Below are 17,654 nucleotides of genomic sequence, written 5' to 3'. Positions count from 1 at the left end.
GCAGGGCAATCAGCGTGGAACAGCAACTGAAAGCACCTACTTTTGGATAACCCGCAATGGTTCAGAAAAAGCAATTATTATGGGTAGCTCTGATTCTGAAGCAGTAGGTCAAAAGCACTCTGGATCAACTGGATATTGTTCAACGGAAATGTTGCTGGTGTCTATAAAAGGGAAGACCACAAAGGCCAAAAAGAAGAGAAACATATTAAGACTCCAAACATTTGCTCAAAGATGCTCTTCTTAGTGATCGCTTGCTATACTCAAAAGATCTTCTTGAGGCGATCTAACTGCAATGTAATCTTGCGAAAGTCAAATGTACTGATCTAGTCGTGTGACCAAATCCAGATAGTGTGACCTATCATCTAAAGGATTAGTACATATTGTTTGTGCTTGAAGCGGTTTACTAGTGCATTCTAACTCAAGTTGTAGCTATTAGTTCTATAGAGTGAACTTAGGCTTTGCATATAAACCAAACCACTATATATATCTTGTATGCATGTGTTTTACATGATCTTTACTTATCTTTGTATACGTCTAGATAATGTTTCGTGAACCATCTGCCGTGACTTGATCTTTTCTTCACACACACACACACACACACATATTGTGGTAAAGGTAAGTAGTATATTGACTTTAACCAAAGCGTGACTACACAAGAGCAAAGGGAGCCCGACATACAAAAAAGGAGGTCTTACATTGATGATGACACTAGTGAGTGTCATTAGGAGTGCAAGAGTATCGTGGGTCCAAAAGAGGGATAAAGGTCCCTAAAGAAAGAAGGAAAATGGCCAAAACAACTAGGCCAAAGTACAACCCGAAAAGGGCAGTTGGGACGACCCTCATATCAACAAAAAATAGTCGGATCAATAGCCCAAGCAGCTTGCATCCTCCTATTGCAGGTGGTGTCTTCAACATGCTTGAAAGTTAGCGCTTTGTTCTTCACAACCTTCTGAAGGTGCGTTTTAATGGTAGGCAAATAGAGAATCTGGTTACGGAACAAAATCTGGTTTCTTACCTTCCAAATGATGTAGCATAGAGCTCTAAAGGAGAACCGAGCTATCCGTTGGTGGAAACTACGCCCACTAAAGTGTTGCATTGCCCAATGCAGGTTGTCCCGCCAAGGCCTATTATACCATGCAAGATTGCATTTGGCCGCCTAAAAGGAAGCAAAGGTAGCGGTGTGGCGGCAACCAAAGTATAGATGATCAACACTATCTAGTCCGCATCCACGAAAGGCACATATAGCATCCGAAATCCTATTATAATTAAGCAGTATCACCTGGGTGGGCAGTCGGTTCGGCGTTGCCAGCCATAAATGGAAGGAATGCTATGGGGCATGAGTACGATTCCAAATGAATGCATGCCATTGCACCTCTTGTCCTCTTGGCTGCATGATATTCTAAATTGAGGCAATGGAAAAAACACCGGATGAGTGGCCAAGCCAAGTAAAGCAATTAGAACGATGCTGGTCAAGAGACGAGAACTGCTCGGGCTACGTCTCAATGGTGGCCACAATCTGTGATTAGCAACTTGAGGATGCGAGAACATCAGCAACCGTGGCTTTTCGATGAATGCCCGATCGGTAGATGTCCATATTAGAGAAAAATTTGCTGAGTGGCCCACATGGATGCCAAGGATCGGATCAAAAAGACACATCGCGCCCGCTGCCCAATCGCCATTAAAAAAGATGTAGAAAATCCTCACGAAGGAAAAGTATCTTTTTCCATGCCCATGAACAAAAGGTTGGCACAATAGCTATCCAAAAATTCTTGTTCTTTAAGAACGTGGAGTGAACCCATTTGCACCACAGAGAGTCCTTATCGTTGAATAAAAGCTAGACGTGCTTAAGCATCGCTACCCTATTGTAGTCAACAAGTCTCCTTATCCCAAGACCCCTCTCTTCCTTGGGAAGGTAAACATTATCCCACAAGACTTTTGCACCCCCAATACCAAGTCTCAGCCCCTTCCAAAGGAATTACCTTAGGATTTGTTCAATTCTGCACAATACTGCCTTAAAACAAACCTAAAAAGTTTCAATTAAGTTATTCACCCCTCTAGGTTATATTGTTAGTCCCAACATGTTTAAGTTAAATACCATCTTTTTTCCAATTAAGTTACTCACTAATACCGAGTTGCGTTTCTTATTTAAGCTGCTTACCAATGTTTATTTATTTTATTTTATTTTTTTGCTTAATTTACCAGCTTTTCTAGTGAATTACATTGTATTTGTCTAGCTCCCTAACTTTTAAATTTCCCAACTTTTGCTAGAAATTAAAAACCTCAATTAAAATGATTATCAACTTTTTTTTTCCCTAATTAAACTAACAACACCAACTCTTATTTGAATGGGTAAGTTACCCATTTTTATTTGGTTTTTTTTATTTAACCAACGTCTCTTATCATTTACCAACTTTCATATTATTTCTTTACTAATGACTTAAATTTACTAATTGTCATATGAATGTAATATCCTTTATTTTGTGTGATTGTTAACTATGCTCGAGTTTTGGGTTATCGACTCTTGTTTGAGTTGCACACTAGAGTCTATTTGCTTTTCTGCTTAAATTTACCATCTGTAATATGAAATCACCAACATTAATTTGTGTGACCTACTAATTTTTGGCTTACGAATTGCCTACCAATATTTGCTATTTCTTACATAAACTTTTCTTATGCTAACACTGACTCAGGCCAATCGTCCTTGTTGGTCAATGCGTTCACGAGGTAAGTCCTAAGACTGCATCGATACGTTAAGTGTTACAATTAATATTAAAGCGGTATTACATGTTGATACTTCCTTGGAGCATCAATAAAGTAATTCTTGTTGATGGTCGATCTCGACGGGACTGTGGTAGTCTACTTGATAACCCAATTAAGCGCCAAAACATGAAAACTCAACATTTGATGCGATTAAGTTTGTTTAATAATCTTAAGTGGCATTGAGTTAATTAAGTCAACAATAAAATGTAGTAGGTGAGGGAGAGAATGGTTAATTTAATCAACAGCAAAAATTATTGATGACAAGTTGAATCTTGACAAAAAAACTTGCTAGCGCCAACTAATAATGATATGGCTAACGACACTACAAGTCCCATAATTTTCGTATGGCGCTTACTTGAAAACGTTCACCACAAGTGCTATGCCATGTCAGATTTTCAGCACTTTACTTAAGTGGTTGATTGATAGTTATCACACTTAAGTGAACGTATTTTAAAAGTTATAACACTTAAATAGTCGAAAAAAAAGTTATGACACTTAAGTAAGCACCATTCAAGAATTATGGCACTTGCATTGTACTTATCCCAATAATGATGATTGTTCTATGTATGGCGAGAAATTGATAATATTTACCTTCCAAATTTGAATCATCACCAAAGAACTTTTATTTTAACTTTCGGCACTCGAGTTTATTGGGAAAAGTACCAAAAAAAAATCCTAAACCCTTTTTTTTATCGGAAGTCCTAAATCTTTTAGTTGTACAAACTAAACCTTTTGACTATTCACAAGTATAGTTCATCCGGCCAATTTTGATTGAAAATCACTAACATGGACATTGATGGTCCTACATAGCACGGTCAGTCTTGACTTGGTACATTTTATACTTTTTAAATATTCTTTATGAACTTTTATTTATTATTTTTTTTTTATTCTTTTTTCTTTCAATTGTAGCCGACAACCTTGGCGAGGTCCTTTGAGTTCTCGTTAGCCGTTGGCGAGGGTCATGGTCCTTGCCCGGACCATCGTCGATTGCGGGCAAGCACCACCAAGCCTTCGCCCGGGCGAGCTCTAGCCCGGTTACAAGGGTCAAGCCCTTATCCAAGCCGCGAGATGGAACCCTCATCATATTGAGTGAGGTCGACCTGCTCCAAGGCAAGGGTGGCCCTTACCCTCACGGCCCTTACCCTCACGGAGTCGCTGCCTTTGGCAAGGGCTTGACCCTTGCGGCCAGGGCGAGGGTCACTCTCACCCAACCTTGTGAGGGCTCAACCCTCATGGCCAGGTGTGGGCCACCTTCGCCCTTGTGGCGTCGCTGCCTTTGGCAAGGACTTAACCCATGCGACTCGGGGGAGGGTCGCCCTTGCAGAATCTTGTGAGGGCTCGATCCTTGTGGCCGGGTGAGGGAAGCCTTCGCTCCCGTGGCCTCGCAGCCTTTGGCGAGACCCTTGCGGCCTAGGCGAGGGCTTGACCCTCGGGGCCGGGTGAGGGCTCGCCCGACCATAATGAAAAGAAAAAGAAAATTAAAAGAAAAATTAAAAAAAGAAATAATAAACAAATTTTAAAAATATTAAATATTTGCTCACGTCAACGTCGATCGTGCTATGTAGGATGACCAGCTTCCATATTAGTGAAATTCGGCCAAAGTTGGCTAGACGGACTAACTAGTAAATTGTCAAAAGGTTCAAGACTTAATTGGTACAATTGAAAGTTTTAGGGCTGAATTAGTATAAATGCAATATATTTAGGACTTGTTCAAGCTTATTGGCACCTAAATTTGAGCACTCAATTTTCTGTTCTGCTAAACAAGCCCTTGGTCTTATGCGTGGAAGTTGACCCAGACTCTCTCTTTATTGCTAGAAACAAAACCATCGCATGCAAGCTCGTGTTCTCGTAAGCCAACATGCTAAGCATCCATCAAACTGAAGAATACTTTGAAGTGAAGGCTAGTTTCGGGACAAATTTTGGCAGCTGGTACGGTATAATCTGGACATTTTTTTTGGGCAACGTAAGATGGACGGTGACTCGGCTTCTATTTGACCCTTTCTGTCCTAATCACAAGACAAGAGGCTCGACAAGAGCTGATCATTGGACCACCGATAAACGTCTGCGTCAAATGGGAACCAGGCAAGTCTTCTCATTTGCAATGCGGTTGCCGTGTCAATTTCGCGTGCGTATTCCATGGGGACGTATCGAACGGGCGAAGACTTTGCGAGTCAAAGTCAACAATTTTGCAGTCTGAAACTGAGAGAGAGAGAGAGAGAGAGAGAGAAGTTGATGATTAAAAAACGACCAAGGTACATAAAATTTCGAAGTGTCGGATATTTGAGCAGTCGTATTACAAATTCAAACCAACTCTGTATTAAAATTAGGACATATGAACAAAAAGAAAGTGAATATTACTGAACAATTTCCTCAAGATCTTCTAGAACCCAGACGAGAAGCCATTGGAGATTACCTACAGGAAGATCCCCTATTAAACACAGTGCATAGTAGCTCAAAAAAAAAAAAAAAAAAAAACACACACACACACACACACAGTGCATCACTGTTACTCATATTGAAAATCATTCAACTTTGTCTTTCTCATGATAAATTGTTTCTCTTTAATGGAAAGCCCAAGTTTAATGGGAGGAACTATTCCTCATATACGCCACTTGCAGAGAAGATATAGGAAAGGAAATTGCTAGCCTGATAGTCTGACAGAGTTAGTTATTTCCGGCCACATAATCTTCTAATTAATGAGTATTTTATGCAAAACACGCAATGATGGTATGTGGATATACGATTGAGATTGTATCATTTTCGACAGTATTGTCATAAAAACATTTACCATATAGGAAATATGACAAAAGAAGAAGATGAACTGTGACATCCCAAATTTTCCTACATTAGAAATAATTAGAAAGTAAAATAAATCTTATGGATAAATTCTTTAAGGAATTTTTAAGGTTCTACTCCTAATTTTTAGAAAGTTATTTTGAAATTTCTCAACGGAATTATTTCTTAATTTATTTGGGGAAACTTTTTGAAAATTGGCATTAGAACATAGAAAATGAAGAAATAGAATAGTCAATGCTAAATCAACCAAGTCTTTCTAAAGGATAAAAAGAATGTCATTTTCAAGCACTAATTGATAAGATAAGAACAATGTCATTTTCATGCAATAAATGAAGAGATAAGAATAGTGTTATTTTCATGCAATTAATGAAAGGATAAGAACCATGTCTTTTTCATGTAATAAATGCATTCATATTAGAAAGTCAAGATCTAGATAAGATCAATGTCGTTTTCAAGCATTAATGATAAGAGATAAGCATTAAGTCATTATCAAATTTAATGCATAAGATAAGGATGCATATCTACTATACACTTGGACCAATAGGACGACGATAAGTAGCTAATCTATGAACCTAAGAGAGATATGCTTTTTGGTGGACCAATGAGATTAAAACAACAAAGCAAGAGTATTAATAGGTGGCGTTGTACTGTTTATTCTCGTTCTGTACTTGGGTCTGTTCTTTTCTAGGTCAAAGAGGAATCCGAAAGAAGAAATTATTCGAGAAGATAATGGAGATATTGTGTCCATCCATGAAGAACTCAAAGAGGTTACTGGAGGGAGGAAGTTCTGCTACAAGGAATTTGTTGTGGCCACAAATAGTTTCGCAGACGGCCGTTTACTTGGCCGAGGGGGCTTCGGAAAAGTGTACAAAGGTTACCTGACCAATACGACCGATGTCGCCGTCCAGGAGATAACCCCGGAATCCCTACAGGGGGTGAAGGAGTACGAATCGGAAGTGAAGACGATGAGCCAACTCAGGGACAAAAACCTAGTTCGGTTAATCGGTTGGTGCCACGAGAAAAAAAAGGAGTTCCTCCTCGTCTACGATTTCATGTCTCAAGGTAGTATGGGCCGTCATTTGTTCAAGGGCAAAACCCTGTTCACTCGGGAAAACTCGGTACGAAATTGCTCGGGCTTTAGCCAGGGCGTTGTTGTACCTCCGCGAAGAATGGGAACAATGCGTGATCCACAGGGACATCAAGTCGAGCAACATCATGCTCGCCGAAAATTTCAACGCCGAGCTAGGGGACTTCGAATCGGAAAGTCGGTGACCAGTTTTGCTGATTAGAATGAGAATTTAAACTCTGTTACTGACGAGTTGAGCTACCATTAAAACTGGCAGCGCATGTGGGAGGTGTCAAAATTTGGGATGTCAAAACTGAACTGAAAATTTGTGCATTTCAGTTCGGTTTGGTTCTCAGTTCAGATAATTGAAAAAAAAAATTCTTTTTTCCAGTTTGATTTGATTCGATTTAGTTCAGTTAACCGAAGCGCATTAAAAATATTCAAAATAACCATCCTATTTTTGTCTTATTCTTTCTTTTCTATTCTATTCCGTCTTTTTTAGGGCAAATGGCCAGCTCTTGGCCGAGGGCTGGTGCTCACTAGCTCTAGCCCAATGATCACTAACCCTCACCCAGGGGTGGCCAGCCCTCTACCAATGGCTGGCAGCTTCACCGGACTTGTCCCATATCGCTTGATAATGCGTCCGATATGCTCTTTACATTTATGTGGCCTTCCTTCATCTCCTCCACCTATAAGCTTAAACTTTTGAGTTGGATTTTCTAACATAATTTAAATTTACACTCTAATGGTCTAGTTTGGTTTGGTTTTCTTGAAAAACCAAACCGAACTGAACCATTGACACCCCTAACTCAAAATGGGATAAAAAGAGCTTTAAGTGAAGATGAGTCTGATTAGATATATCGGTGACCAAGCTTTGACCTCCCACATTGAATATCCTAATTCCGAAGGTATTGTACTTTTGTTGCATGTTTTGCAATAATGGTACTAAAGCCGAAGGCTGTTTGGTGGGCCTCGACAATGTGTATCGGTATTTGGACTCAACAAACAATCTGTCGATCATCACCAATTTCCAAGTTGCGATTCTAGAGTCAAGTAAGTTTTAGCAGCAAATCGTTAGATCTCTTCATAGCTCAGGATCAATCTTCTCATTGATTTTAGCAACAAAATTTGCACTTTCATCCCTAGAACTTAAATTTTCGCAACTAAACACTAGCTTCACCATCAAAAGGCTTCCGAAGAGATTTTAGTTAGTGCATAATCACCTTTGGGGCCAAGTTTATTCTCGTCCCCAACAGTTATCCTCTGCAACATTTTCTTCAAAGGGTCTGATTGGATTAGCTTTCACTTTGTACAATTTGTTAATCTTGTTTAATTTAAATCTCGCAACTCACGCAATTTGACTTTTTCGAAATCTGAAACTCCTGAAAACTAAATTGGGCGACTTTGGCCTGGCTCGGTTAGTCGGCCATGGGATATTTGACCCCTGAATGTGTCTATACAGGCAAGGCAAGCATGGAATCCGACGTCTACAGCTTCGGAGTGGCCCTCTTAGAAATAGCCTGTGGAAGAAGAGCTGTCGAACCGAGAGCAGTTAGAGTGGGTCTGGGGGATCAATGGAATTGCAAAGCTATTAAATGCGGTGCATCCGAAGTTAGGAGAAGATTTCGACACGACACAAATGGAGTGCTTGATGATGGTCGGCCTCTGGTGCGCTCATCCGGACCCTAAGGAGCGGCCTCCCATAAGCAAAGCGATAGCCTTTTTGAACTTCGATGGTTCACCACCCATTCCCCCACCAAAGTTGCCCATCCCGACATATATTGTGCCACCATTTTCGATGCCTGAATTGTCGCACGTGTCGTCCGCGTGCTTCAGAAGTAGCGAAGAACGACCGAGCACATACAGTACTGAACTGTCCGAATTTACCCGATCTTCCTAGAAATCTTCCAGTTCAACTTCTTACTGCATTTCTTTCAGAAGCAGAGTAAGTTCACCACAGGTTCTGTATTGTAGCTTTTGTGTCGTCTGATCTGTAAGCATTACGTGTGTACAAGCAGAGTATTACGGTCAGTTTCATGGGCTGTTACTCATGTGAATCTGTTTGTTATTCCAGATGACAGTTAGCTAAAGAAATTTCATATCGGTCACTGTCAAATGTACTCAAATTTACAATTCATCGTGACTATTTCTTCTCCAGACGACAATTAGCTAAAGAAATTTCACTACCCCGAATCAAGTTCAGATCAACCCAACTGGACAATCTTCTTCGTTCCAACACCGCGAAATGCTACTCTTTTCCATGTCAAACACCCACCAGACGTTATCATCCTCTTCTTTCTGCACGAAGTAGATGCAGTTTCTCCTGCACCACCCCTCTTCACTCACCAAGACATGCAGACAGCAATTGGCTCCCACGAAAAGTGCTCGATCCCCCCCGAAATTACTCGCTTTGGTCCACGACCTATTATCGGCGCTGAGCCTCAGAACTTCGACATCATCCACAACTTTTGCTGTCCTCCTGGACACGAGAAAAACAACCAAAACTTCACCCTCGATCTCCAGCAAATACTCCCTGAAGCTCCTCCACGGTGCACTAGGAACCGCCCTGCTTGGACACAGCGCAACGATCTCAGTGCCCGAATCTGCATACTCTATGACCGTGAGCGTCCCCTGCGAACTCAGGGCATAGAACTTGCCATTCGCACCAACCGCATTGGTGAACTCCATACGACGCTTCGAACTGTTCCCACTATTCGGGTCCTCAACATTGCAATCATACTTAACCCACTTGAGGTCACCCGGCTGCCTAATGGAAAGATCACAGAACACAAAAGCCGGGCGGCTCATGCCCGTCACGACCATCAGGACGTGGCCGAGACACGCTCTACGGCTCACGTGGGGCGAACTCAGGACGGCTCGCTTGAAAGGAACTTGCCAATCCCAAGGCGGGAGACACGAATACCCAGACCCGACCGGATTCCAGAGATAGACCGGGGAAGGAGGGGTCGGCCCGCCTCGGGCGAGGACTACGTCGTGCGAGTACCCGACTAAGCAAGTCCATGGATGCCAGTAGTTCAGCTCCCTCCTGTAGTACCTCCAGTGGCCCAGCCACGTGTGAGGGAATGCGACGCCGAAACGTGTGAAGTCGTCGGTCTCGGGGGTCGTGTCTAGGAGTTGAAGCTGATTTGACGGTGAACATGGGGCTGGCTTTGATCGCCATGACTTGGTTGTCACGCCAAAAGTTAGGTTGTGCGCGAGGAGTGGGCGGCTGCGGATCGTGTTGAGAAGTGGCTGTGGAAGGTCGGGCCAAGAGCCCGACTTGGTGGTCTCCTCTCTCTGATTTTGGCTCTTCTTTTGGCGGCGGCACCGGCGGTGCTGCTTCTTTGTCTTGGGCGCCATCGAGAGAGATCGGCAGAGAGAGAGAGAGATGGAAGAAGAGAGTTTGGGAGACTATTTTTATACATCCAGTCAAGTACTTGGCCACCAAGTTTGAGGACTTGGAAAAAATGCGGAAAATTTTGAGGTCCGACTATATACAAATGCTTCGCTTGGAATTCACGCTTTTACAAAGAGAAAACTAATGTATGTGTTGAATAGAATAATGAGCAGGTGGCGGCGCCGGTATGGCGTGTCGAGTGGTGGTAATTGCAAGAGAAACGGGAAAACTTGCTGTACGGGTTTCTCTATAAACAAAACTAAAGGGAAGCCCAGCATCAAGAAGTTGAGATAGCTATCTAAAAAGTCTTAAACCTAATACAGGGCGATCAATTCAGTCCTAATTCTTTTAATTGTGACAATATAGTCCTAAATATTTTGATGATTTGCCGATTTAATCTTAAATCTTTCAATTGTGTCAATTTAGTCCTAAACATTTTGAAAATTTGTCGATTTAGTCATAAATCTTTTGATAAGTTGTCATTGTAGTCATTTACGCCAATATAGGTCTAGGACTAAATTGGCAAAACTTCAAAAGTTTTGGACGAAATTGGAAAAATTTCAAAAGGTTTTGGACTAAAAATTGAAATAAGAGAAATGTCTAGACTAAATAGGCAAATCGTAAAAAGGCTTAGGACTAAATTAATATAATTAAAAGGTTTAGGCTTGGTCCCGCACAATAGGTTTAAGATTTTTTGGACAATTTTCCCTCCAAAAGAACATTCTCCAATGGTTTGGAGGATAATCAACGTTGAATCTCCAAACACCTTGAGTCGGGTTATCCTCATTTTAATTGCAACCTGCAGCTCGAGAATACATGCCTCGTACTCTGCTATATTGTTAGTGCAAGGAAACGCCAGCTTTGTTGCTACAAAATAATACTGTCCACCTAGGGATATTAAGACCACTCAGGTGCCCGACCTTGGACAAATTCACAACCCGTCAAAATACATAGTCTAGGTATAATCATCCACCGACATGATTTGATCCTCATGATGATAGATTTCCTCATTCTGCCCCGGATTCTCAGCTAGGACGTCGGCTAAGAACATCAAACTTAGAAATAAGGAACTACCACTTCGCAAGCTCCCCGACCAAGTCGAGTTGATTTAGCAATTACTTGATAGGATCGCATTCTGTTATCAAGAGCACACAATGCCAATCATATATCTCTAAGTGCACATACTATTTTCAACTTCCCAATGCAAACGCCAATCAAGTCTCTGATTATTATCATGCATGAATGGACATTCAAAAGAAATTGGCAGAGTAACTGTTCCCACAAATTACAGTTTTTCACATCATTCCCCATTGTCAACAGTACATCTTGCTCCACAAACATTAACCAGAACTTATGGGTGAACAGAAACCCAAAATGAATAATAAATCCACATATTAACCACAATTATGATTTTGCAAAATTTCCTCTCATTTACAAAGGTTAAAAAATAGATTATCAAAAGGACGTATCAACAATGCATATTCAACGCAAAACGTGTAAGTGATTTAACTATGCAATCGAAAGTGCTATTTGGTAACTCATGGTCTATCACTTTCGAAATACGTGGTCACAAGCTCGAAGAAAAGATAACACATCTAATTAAGGAAAAATAATAATTAAGTAGGAGAATGTGAAGAACGAAGGACCAACGGACTCTACTTTCGGTAACAGAGACAACAAACAGGGTAAAACACCAGCATTTCTCTTTTGAGAAATCTACCCAAATTATTCCATTTGACACAACACTCCATATTGACACAGTAAACTTCCAAATGCTGCCAGAATTGCAAGATTTACTGATAACAGGTAGAAAATTCAAATGCTCCAACAAAATTAGAAAGCCTCACCAGATCGTGAGAATTAAAACACTTCCTTGCACGAGTTGTCCATTTTCTTCTAAGAGAAAAAGTCTCGGCATACAAAAACCTAATTTACACCCAAGTAGGCCAGAAGCGAGCTTTCGCACATCCGTCTTTAGGAATATTTTACCCACAACAGAGCTCAAGTGCTCAAAATTGCATGCAGAGAAACCCAACAGATATCAGTCTCCACGTGCCTCACCAATTTATAATGTTCTACCTAGCTTTCTTCTCCAATGCATGAAAATTACTACAAGTGTTCGAAAATCAAACATAGGCTAGTGAATTCATGAATTAAACATAAAAAGACTCGAGTGCCTCAATTTTCAGTTCTAGATGCATGCATACACAAATAATCACGAACTTGGGAGAGAAAGTCCAAGTTCCGTTTGGAAAAGCATACTCAGTATTGAAGCTTCAAAGAACGATTTTACATGATACTCAATAACCTTACAGAAATGACCAAATGCTCTTTTGTGGTCAAGAATTGATGCTCGGTAATACTCCCCCGAATATGCAATACTTGTCTTTCACCCTCTTCGAGTCCGCGTTCAATTCCAACAATGGTGGTAGCAATTCCAGGTTGAGAATCCATAAGCCATTTATCCTTAAGATTGTTGGAAAAAAAAATATTAGAAAACATGAAGAATAACAATTTTAAAAAATATGTTGGAAAAGACGAAAAAAATAAGAACAATTGTCTGAAGCGAGCAAGCACTGTCCTTAAGGATAATTTCACCCCTCGAAGCACGAAACTCGGTGCGTAAGGCTTCCGGTGACTATCCTCCCAAGGTACAACATACCTTCTTCTATGTTCCGCATTGAAAATTAGAAAGAACAGGAACAACGTTATGTGTATAACCCAATAAGGAAAAATAAGAGAAGCAAAAGAAATTCTCATTGTAAAATGGTCAAAAACAAGATTGTCTTTTGAAGTTTAATTTATATTCAAACAAAAAGAGTTGTTAAGAAAACCGGTACAAGACCGTTAGTAAATGATTAGAAAACTAATCATTAGAAAACCGTTATATGCCGCTGGAAATCTGACCATTAGAAAACCGTTATACGATGTTAGAAAACCGACAGTGGCAATAATGATGGCTAATCATTATAGTTTTAGGGCCTGCATGGTAACCATTTTCATTCTCTGATTCCGATTCTAGGAACAAAAAAGAATAAGAATCACATTTGTTAATGCAAATAAATTTGATTCTGATTCTATTCTGAAAATCGGTTTTATAGAATCAAAATCGGTTTTAGAACAAAATCTAGAAAAAAAAAAAGTTGGTTCTAGAAAAAAGAATCACTTTTTGAGAATTACAAAACAAAATGAAATCTCACTTACCACCCACCTGGGTGGCGCAGCTAACTTGCGCACTCTTCCTCTCGCAAAAGGTCGAGTGTTCAAATCCCGGAGGCGTCGCAGGGTGACTTACCCGGTGGCACGTGTGTGGTGGCTAGCACGTGTTGCCCCCAGGGTTTACCCCATGGCTGCCGGCCGTGCGGGGGTTCCCTGGGTCATCAAAAAAAAAAAAAAATGAAATCTCACATCTCTCACTTTTCCCTTTTAGTTCTCTCGTCACTTTCTCCTCAAGCTAATAAAAATAAAATAAAATAAAAATAAGAAAAATTAAAAAAATTGGAAATTTTTTAAAAAATCACAAAAAATTTAGAAAATCCCTAAAAATATAATAAGCTTATATTAGGCTAGTTTGACCTCATTTTTATAAATTTCAACCTAAATTTCCTAGATTTCATAGATTTCACTCTTATGCAAAAAATGTCACAGAAGATGATGACATCCAACATATGGATGATAAGATATATACTCGTAGCCGTGTGTCACAAAATGTAAACATCTATACGTGCAACTGAAGCTAAACACCCACTTAGATTTAGGACAGAAGCTACAAAATGATAGTAAAGAACTTGTACTTCGTATCAAGAAGGATAATTTATTTATTTATTTTTTGTCGATGGACAATTTGATTATTCGGCTGTTATATTTTGGACAATGCAACATTTAAAGAAAAAAATGAGTTCTTAATATGGGAACTATCTCATACTTCAATCGAACTTCAAACGTAATATATTAAAATTTGTGTTTCATTTATGAAGTGCTAAAAACAAAGAAAATTAGCCTTCAATTTAGGATGAAATTTTACAAAATAACCGCATAGTTATTTGACTTAAATGAAAAAAAAAAAAGAAGAGAAACAGTTTTTTGAAACAGAAATTTTGTGCGATTATCAAACGCGTTTATATTCCAAGAACATAAATTTTGGGTAGTTATCAAACGCATTCCGATTCTCTAAAACTCATCCAGGAACAGAATCAGAAAAAATCATTTTAATTAGAATTAGTTTTTTGAAACAAAATGGTTGCCATGCGCAGCCTTAATTTCTATCAAAATCATTTTAAAGATATTTCAAGACTGCTGAAATATCCAACACTCAAAACCTCCAATGCTAGAGGCGCCACATCTAATTTTAATTTCTCTCAAAATTATTTTAAAGATATTTCAAGACTGCTGAAATATCCAACACTCAAAACTTCAATGTTGGAGGTGCCACATCTAATTTTAATTTATATCAAAATCATTTTAAAGATATTTTAAAATTACTGAAATATCCAACACTCAAAACCTCGAATGCTAGAGGCGCCGCATCTGGCCGAGCAGTGGACTTTGAGAGAGGGCGAAGATGCGCAACAACGGTGGCTTGTGGAGTTCGGCGACAATGGCCGTGGAAGAGTGAAAGTTGCAGCTTTACAGATTCAACCGTGAAAACCAAGTAGAACGAAGGAAAAAAATAAAGAGAATTCAACATTTTCATTGACACGTGTCCTCATTGGGCTTGTGTAAATGTGACGTGGCACCAAAGTTATACACAACATGTTCTCCTGACGGTGGGTCAGCGTGTGACACGTGTCGTACCCTGAGTGGATTGGCTTTTCTCGTGACAGTAGAGAGAAAAACGCCCCACTGGTTTGAAAATTTTTCCAGCAAGTGGCCCCACAATTTCCACGCGTTGCTTTATAAATAGTGATTTGGACTAGGTCAGCTTTATCACGTCTGTACGCAATACTTTCTCGTCAAGCCTTTCCTTAGTAACCTCACTCTAAACCTGCCACGTCGAAACTTTTTCGCAGCCTTCCTAGGTACAATCAATGGTTATTTCATGAACTGAATTACTTTCTCCTGATCTGCACGCAACAGTATTCGAGTTGAATTCAATCAAAATTACGCGATAGGTTGCAATTCCAAGGTCTACTCATGACTTGGCCAATAACGGGCGGGCTAGGTTCTCTCTCTAGGATTTTGTACTGGTGCATAATTAGAAGTGTTAGTATCCATTCTGACACTGTCAATGTAAATGTGTTTCCTCGAAATTGGTTGATGAACTATTTTTTATCGAAACGTTGAATCTCAGGTTTTTTTAAGAGAGGTTTCGCGTTCTGGAACAATTCGAACAGGAAACCATTGACAAGACGATGAAGCGTTACGGAACAATTCGAACAGGAAACCATTGACAGCACGATGAACTAAAAGTACGATAAAATTAAATAAATGGTAAAGAAAATTGATAAATTGTGAGGAAATTAGATAAGTTGTCTTGTTTATGGATTTCGTTTCCAGAATTTCTACGGCCATTTATAGCCGGATACGCCAAGAGTAATCATCAACGGCGGTTATTACTCTCGGAATTTTCGGGATAAGATCATTCTTTCTAAAGTATGTTTCTCGTAACTCCTCAGTGTTAGACATTAGACGTTTCGTCGCCCCGCTGATCCCCGATACTTACCGAACACCGCTCGTCTATTACGGATGCCACTCTTATGGAGTCAAGTTCAGATCAAGCCTCATGAAAAAGTGCTCGATCCCCGAGTTTCCTCGCTTTGGCCCACGACCGGTTATCGACGACAAGCCTCAGAACTTCGACGTCATCCACCACTTTCGCTGTCCTCCTGGACACGAGAAGAACCACCAAAACTTCACCCTCGATCTCAAGCAAGCACTCCTTGAAGCTCCTCCATGGGGCATTAGGAACCGCCCTGCTGTGGCATAGGGCAACGATCTCGGCGCCCGAATCCGCATACTCGATAACCGCGAGCGTCCCCTGCAAACTCAGGGCATAGAACTTGCCATTCGCACTGACAGCATTGGCGAGCTCCATTCGATGCTCGGAACTGTTCCTGCAATTCGGGTCCTCAACTATGCAATCACACTTAACCCACTTGAGGTCACCCGGCTGCCTCCTGAAAAGATCACAGAACATGAAAGAGGGGCGGCTCATGCCCGTCACGACCATCACGACACGATCGAGACATGAGCTGCCGCCCACATGGGGCGAATTCACGACAGCGTGTTTGAAAGGAACTTGGCAATCCCAAGGAGGGAGGCACGAGTACGACGTCTCGATCGGATTCCAGACATAGACCTTGGAAGGGATCGGCCTGCCTCGGGCGACAACGACATCGGGTGAGTACCCAACGAGGTAAGTCCATGGATGCTAGTAGTTCAGTTCCCTCTTGTAGTACCTCCAGTGGCCCACCCACATGTGAGGGAATGCGATCCTGAAACGAGTCATATGGGTGTCGTGGGTCGCGTCTAAAGGTACGGGTGACATTGAGAGATTTGGGCAGTCCATTTCAAAATGGACTGCCCGGATTCATCCACATCACCTTTTAAAGGGGGGGGAGAGGGAGGAATTTTTTAGATGGAAATTTCAAAATTTAAAAAAAAGTGATGTGGATCAATCCGAGCCGTCCATTTTTTATTTGGACGGCTTGGATCGACCATGTCACCCCTAATATTGCCAAGCAATGTTAGGGGATCCAGTTCAGATTTGATGGTGAACATGGGGCTGGCTTTGATCTCCCTGACTTGGTTGTGACGCCAAAAGTCAGGTTGTGCATGAGGAGTGGGTGGCTGCGGATCGTGTTGAGAAGTGGCCACGGAAGGTCCGGCCAAGAGCAGGGCTTGGCCGTCTCCTCTCTATGATTTTGGCTCTTCTGTCAGCCATGGCGGTGGCGGTGCTGCTTCTTTGTCTTCTGCGCCATCGAGAGATATCGACAGATAGAAGTAAGTGGATAGTTTGGGAGACTATTTTCATATCCAGTCAAGTACTTGGTCACCAAGTTTGAGGAATTAGAAAAACGCAGAAAATTTGAGGTCCAACTATATACATATGCTCCGCTTGGAACCCACGCTTTTACAAGGCGAGAATTAAAGTATGGGATTAATAGAATAATGAGTAAGGGACGGAGCTGGTATATGGTGTCAAGTGACGGTACATAAACATATTGTATTTGTACCAATTCAATCTTAAACCTTTTAATTGGACTTATTTAGTCATAAACCTTTTGTATTTGTGTTAATTCAGTCCATTCTCCTAATTTTGGTCGGAAATCACCGACTTGAATGTCGATTATCTTACGTGGCATGGTCAACGCTAACATGGACATTGTTTAGAAAATCATTATTTTATTTTGAAGTTGACGAAATAATCCATGTTCTCTAAGATCTAAGTTAGTGAGATGAAATACTCTTTTTCATATTGTCCTAATAGATATAGAAGTTAAGGAGTGGCTTTATAGGGATTGATTTTGTAATTCAAGCTCGGACGCCGACACGGGTGAGCTCGGACTTTGAGAGGGTACTTCATACACAACATACAGATTCTTTGAGATTAAATCTAACATCTTGTCCGAAGAGATATTATCTTTTCACAACAGATAGCAAATCGAGTTGGATTCGTTTTTTAATATTATCATT

At 40.7% G+C, this 17,654-nt stretch overlaps 1 pseudogene; it reads left to right on the top strand.

Annotated features, from left to right (window-relative positions):
- Nucleotides 1-4,618: 4,618 nt before the first annotated feature.
- On the top strand, nt 4,619-8,711 carry LOC115746621 (annotated as a pseudogene).
- Nucleotides 8,712-17,654: the final 8,943 nt, after the last annotated feature.

Source organism: Rhodamnia argentea, chromosome 5 (assembly GCF_020921035.1).
Source record: "Rhodamnia argentea isolate NSW1041297 chromosome 5, ASM2092103v1, whole genome shotgun sequence".
Classification (NCBI taxonomy): domain Eukaryota; kingdom Viridiplantae; phylum Streptophyta; class Magnoliopsida; order Myrtales; family Myrtaceae; genus Rhodamnia; species Rhodamnia argentea.
Note: the sequence above shows the minus strand (reverse complement) of the source record. Positions and strands in the feature narration are given on the sequence as shown.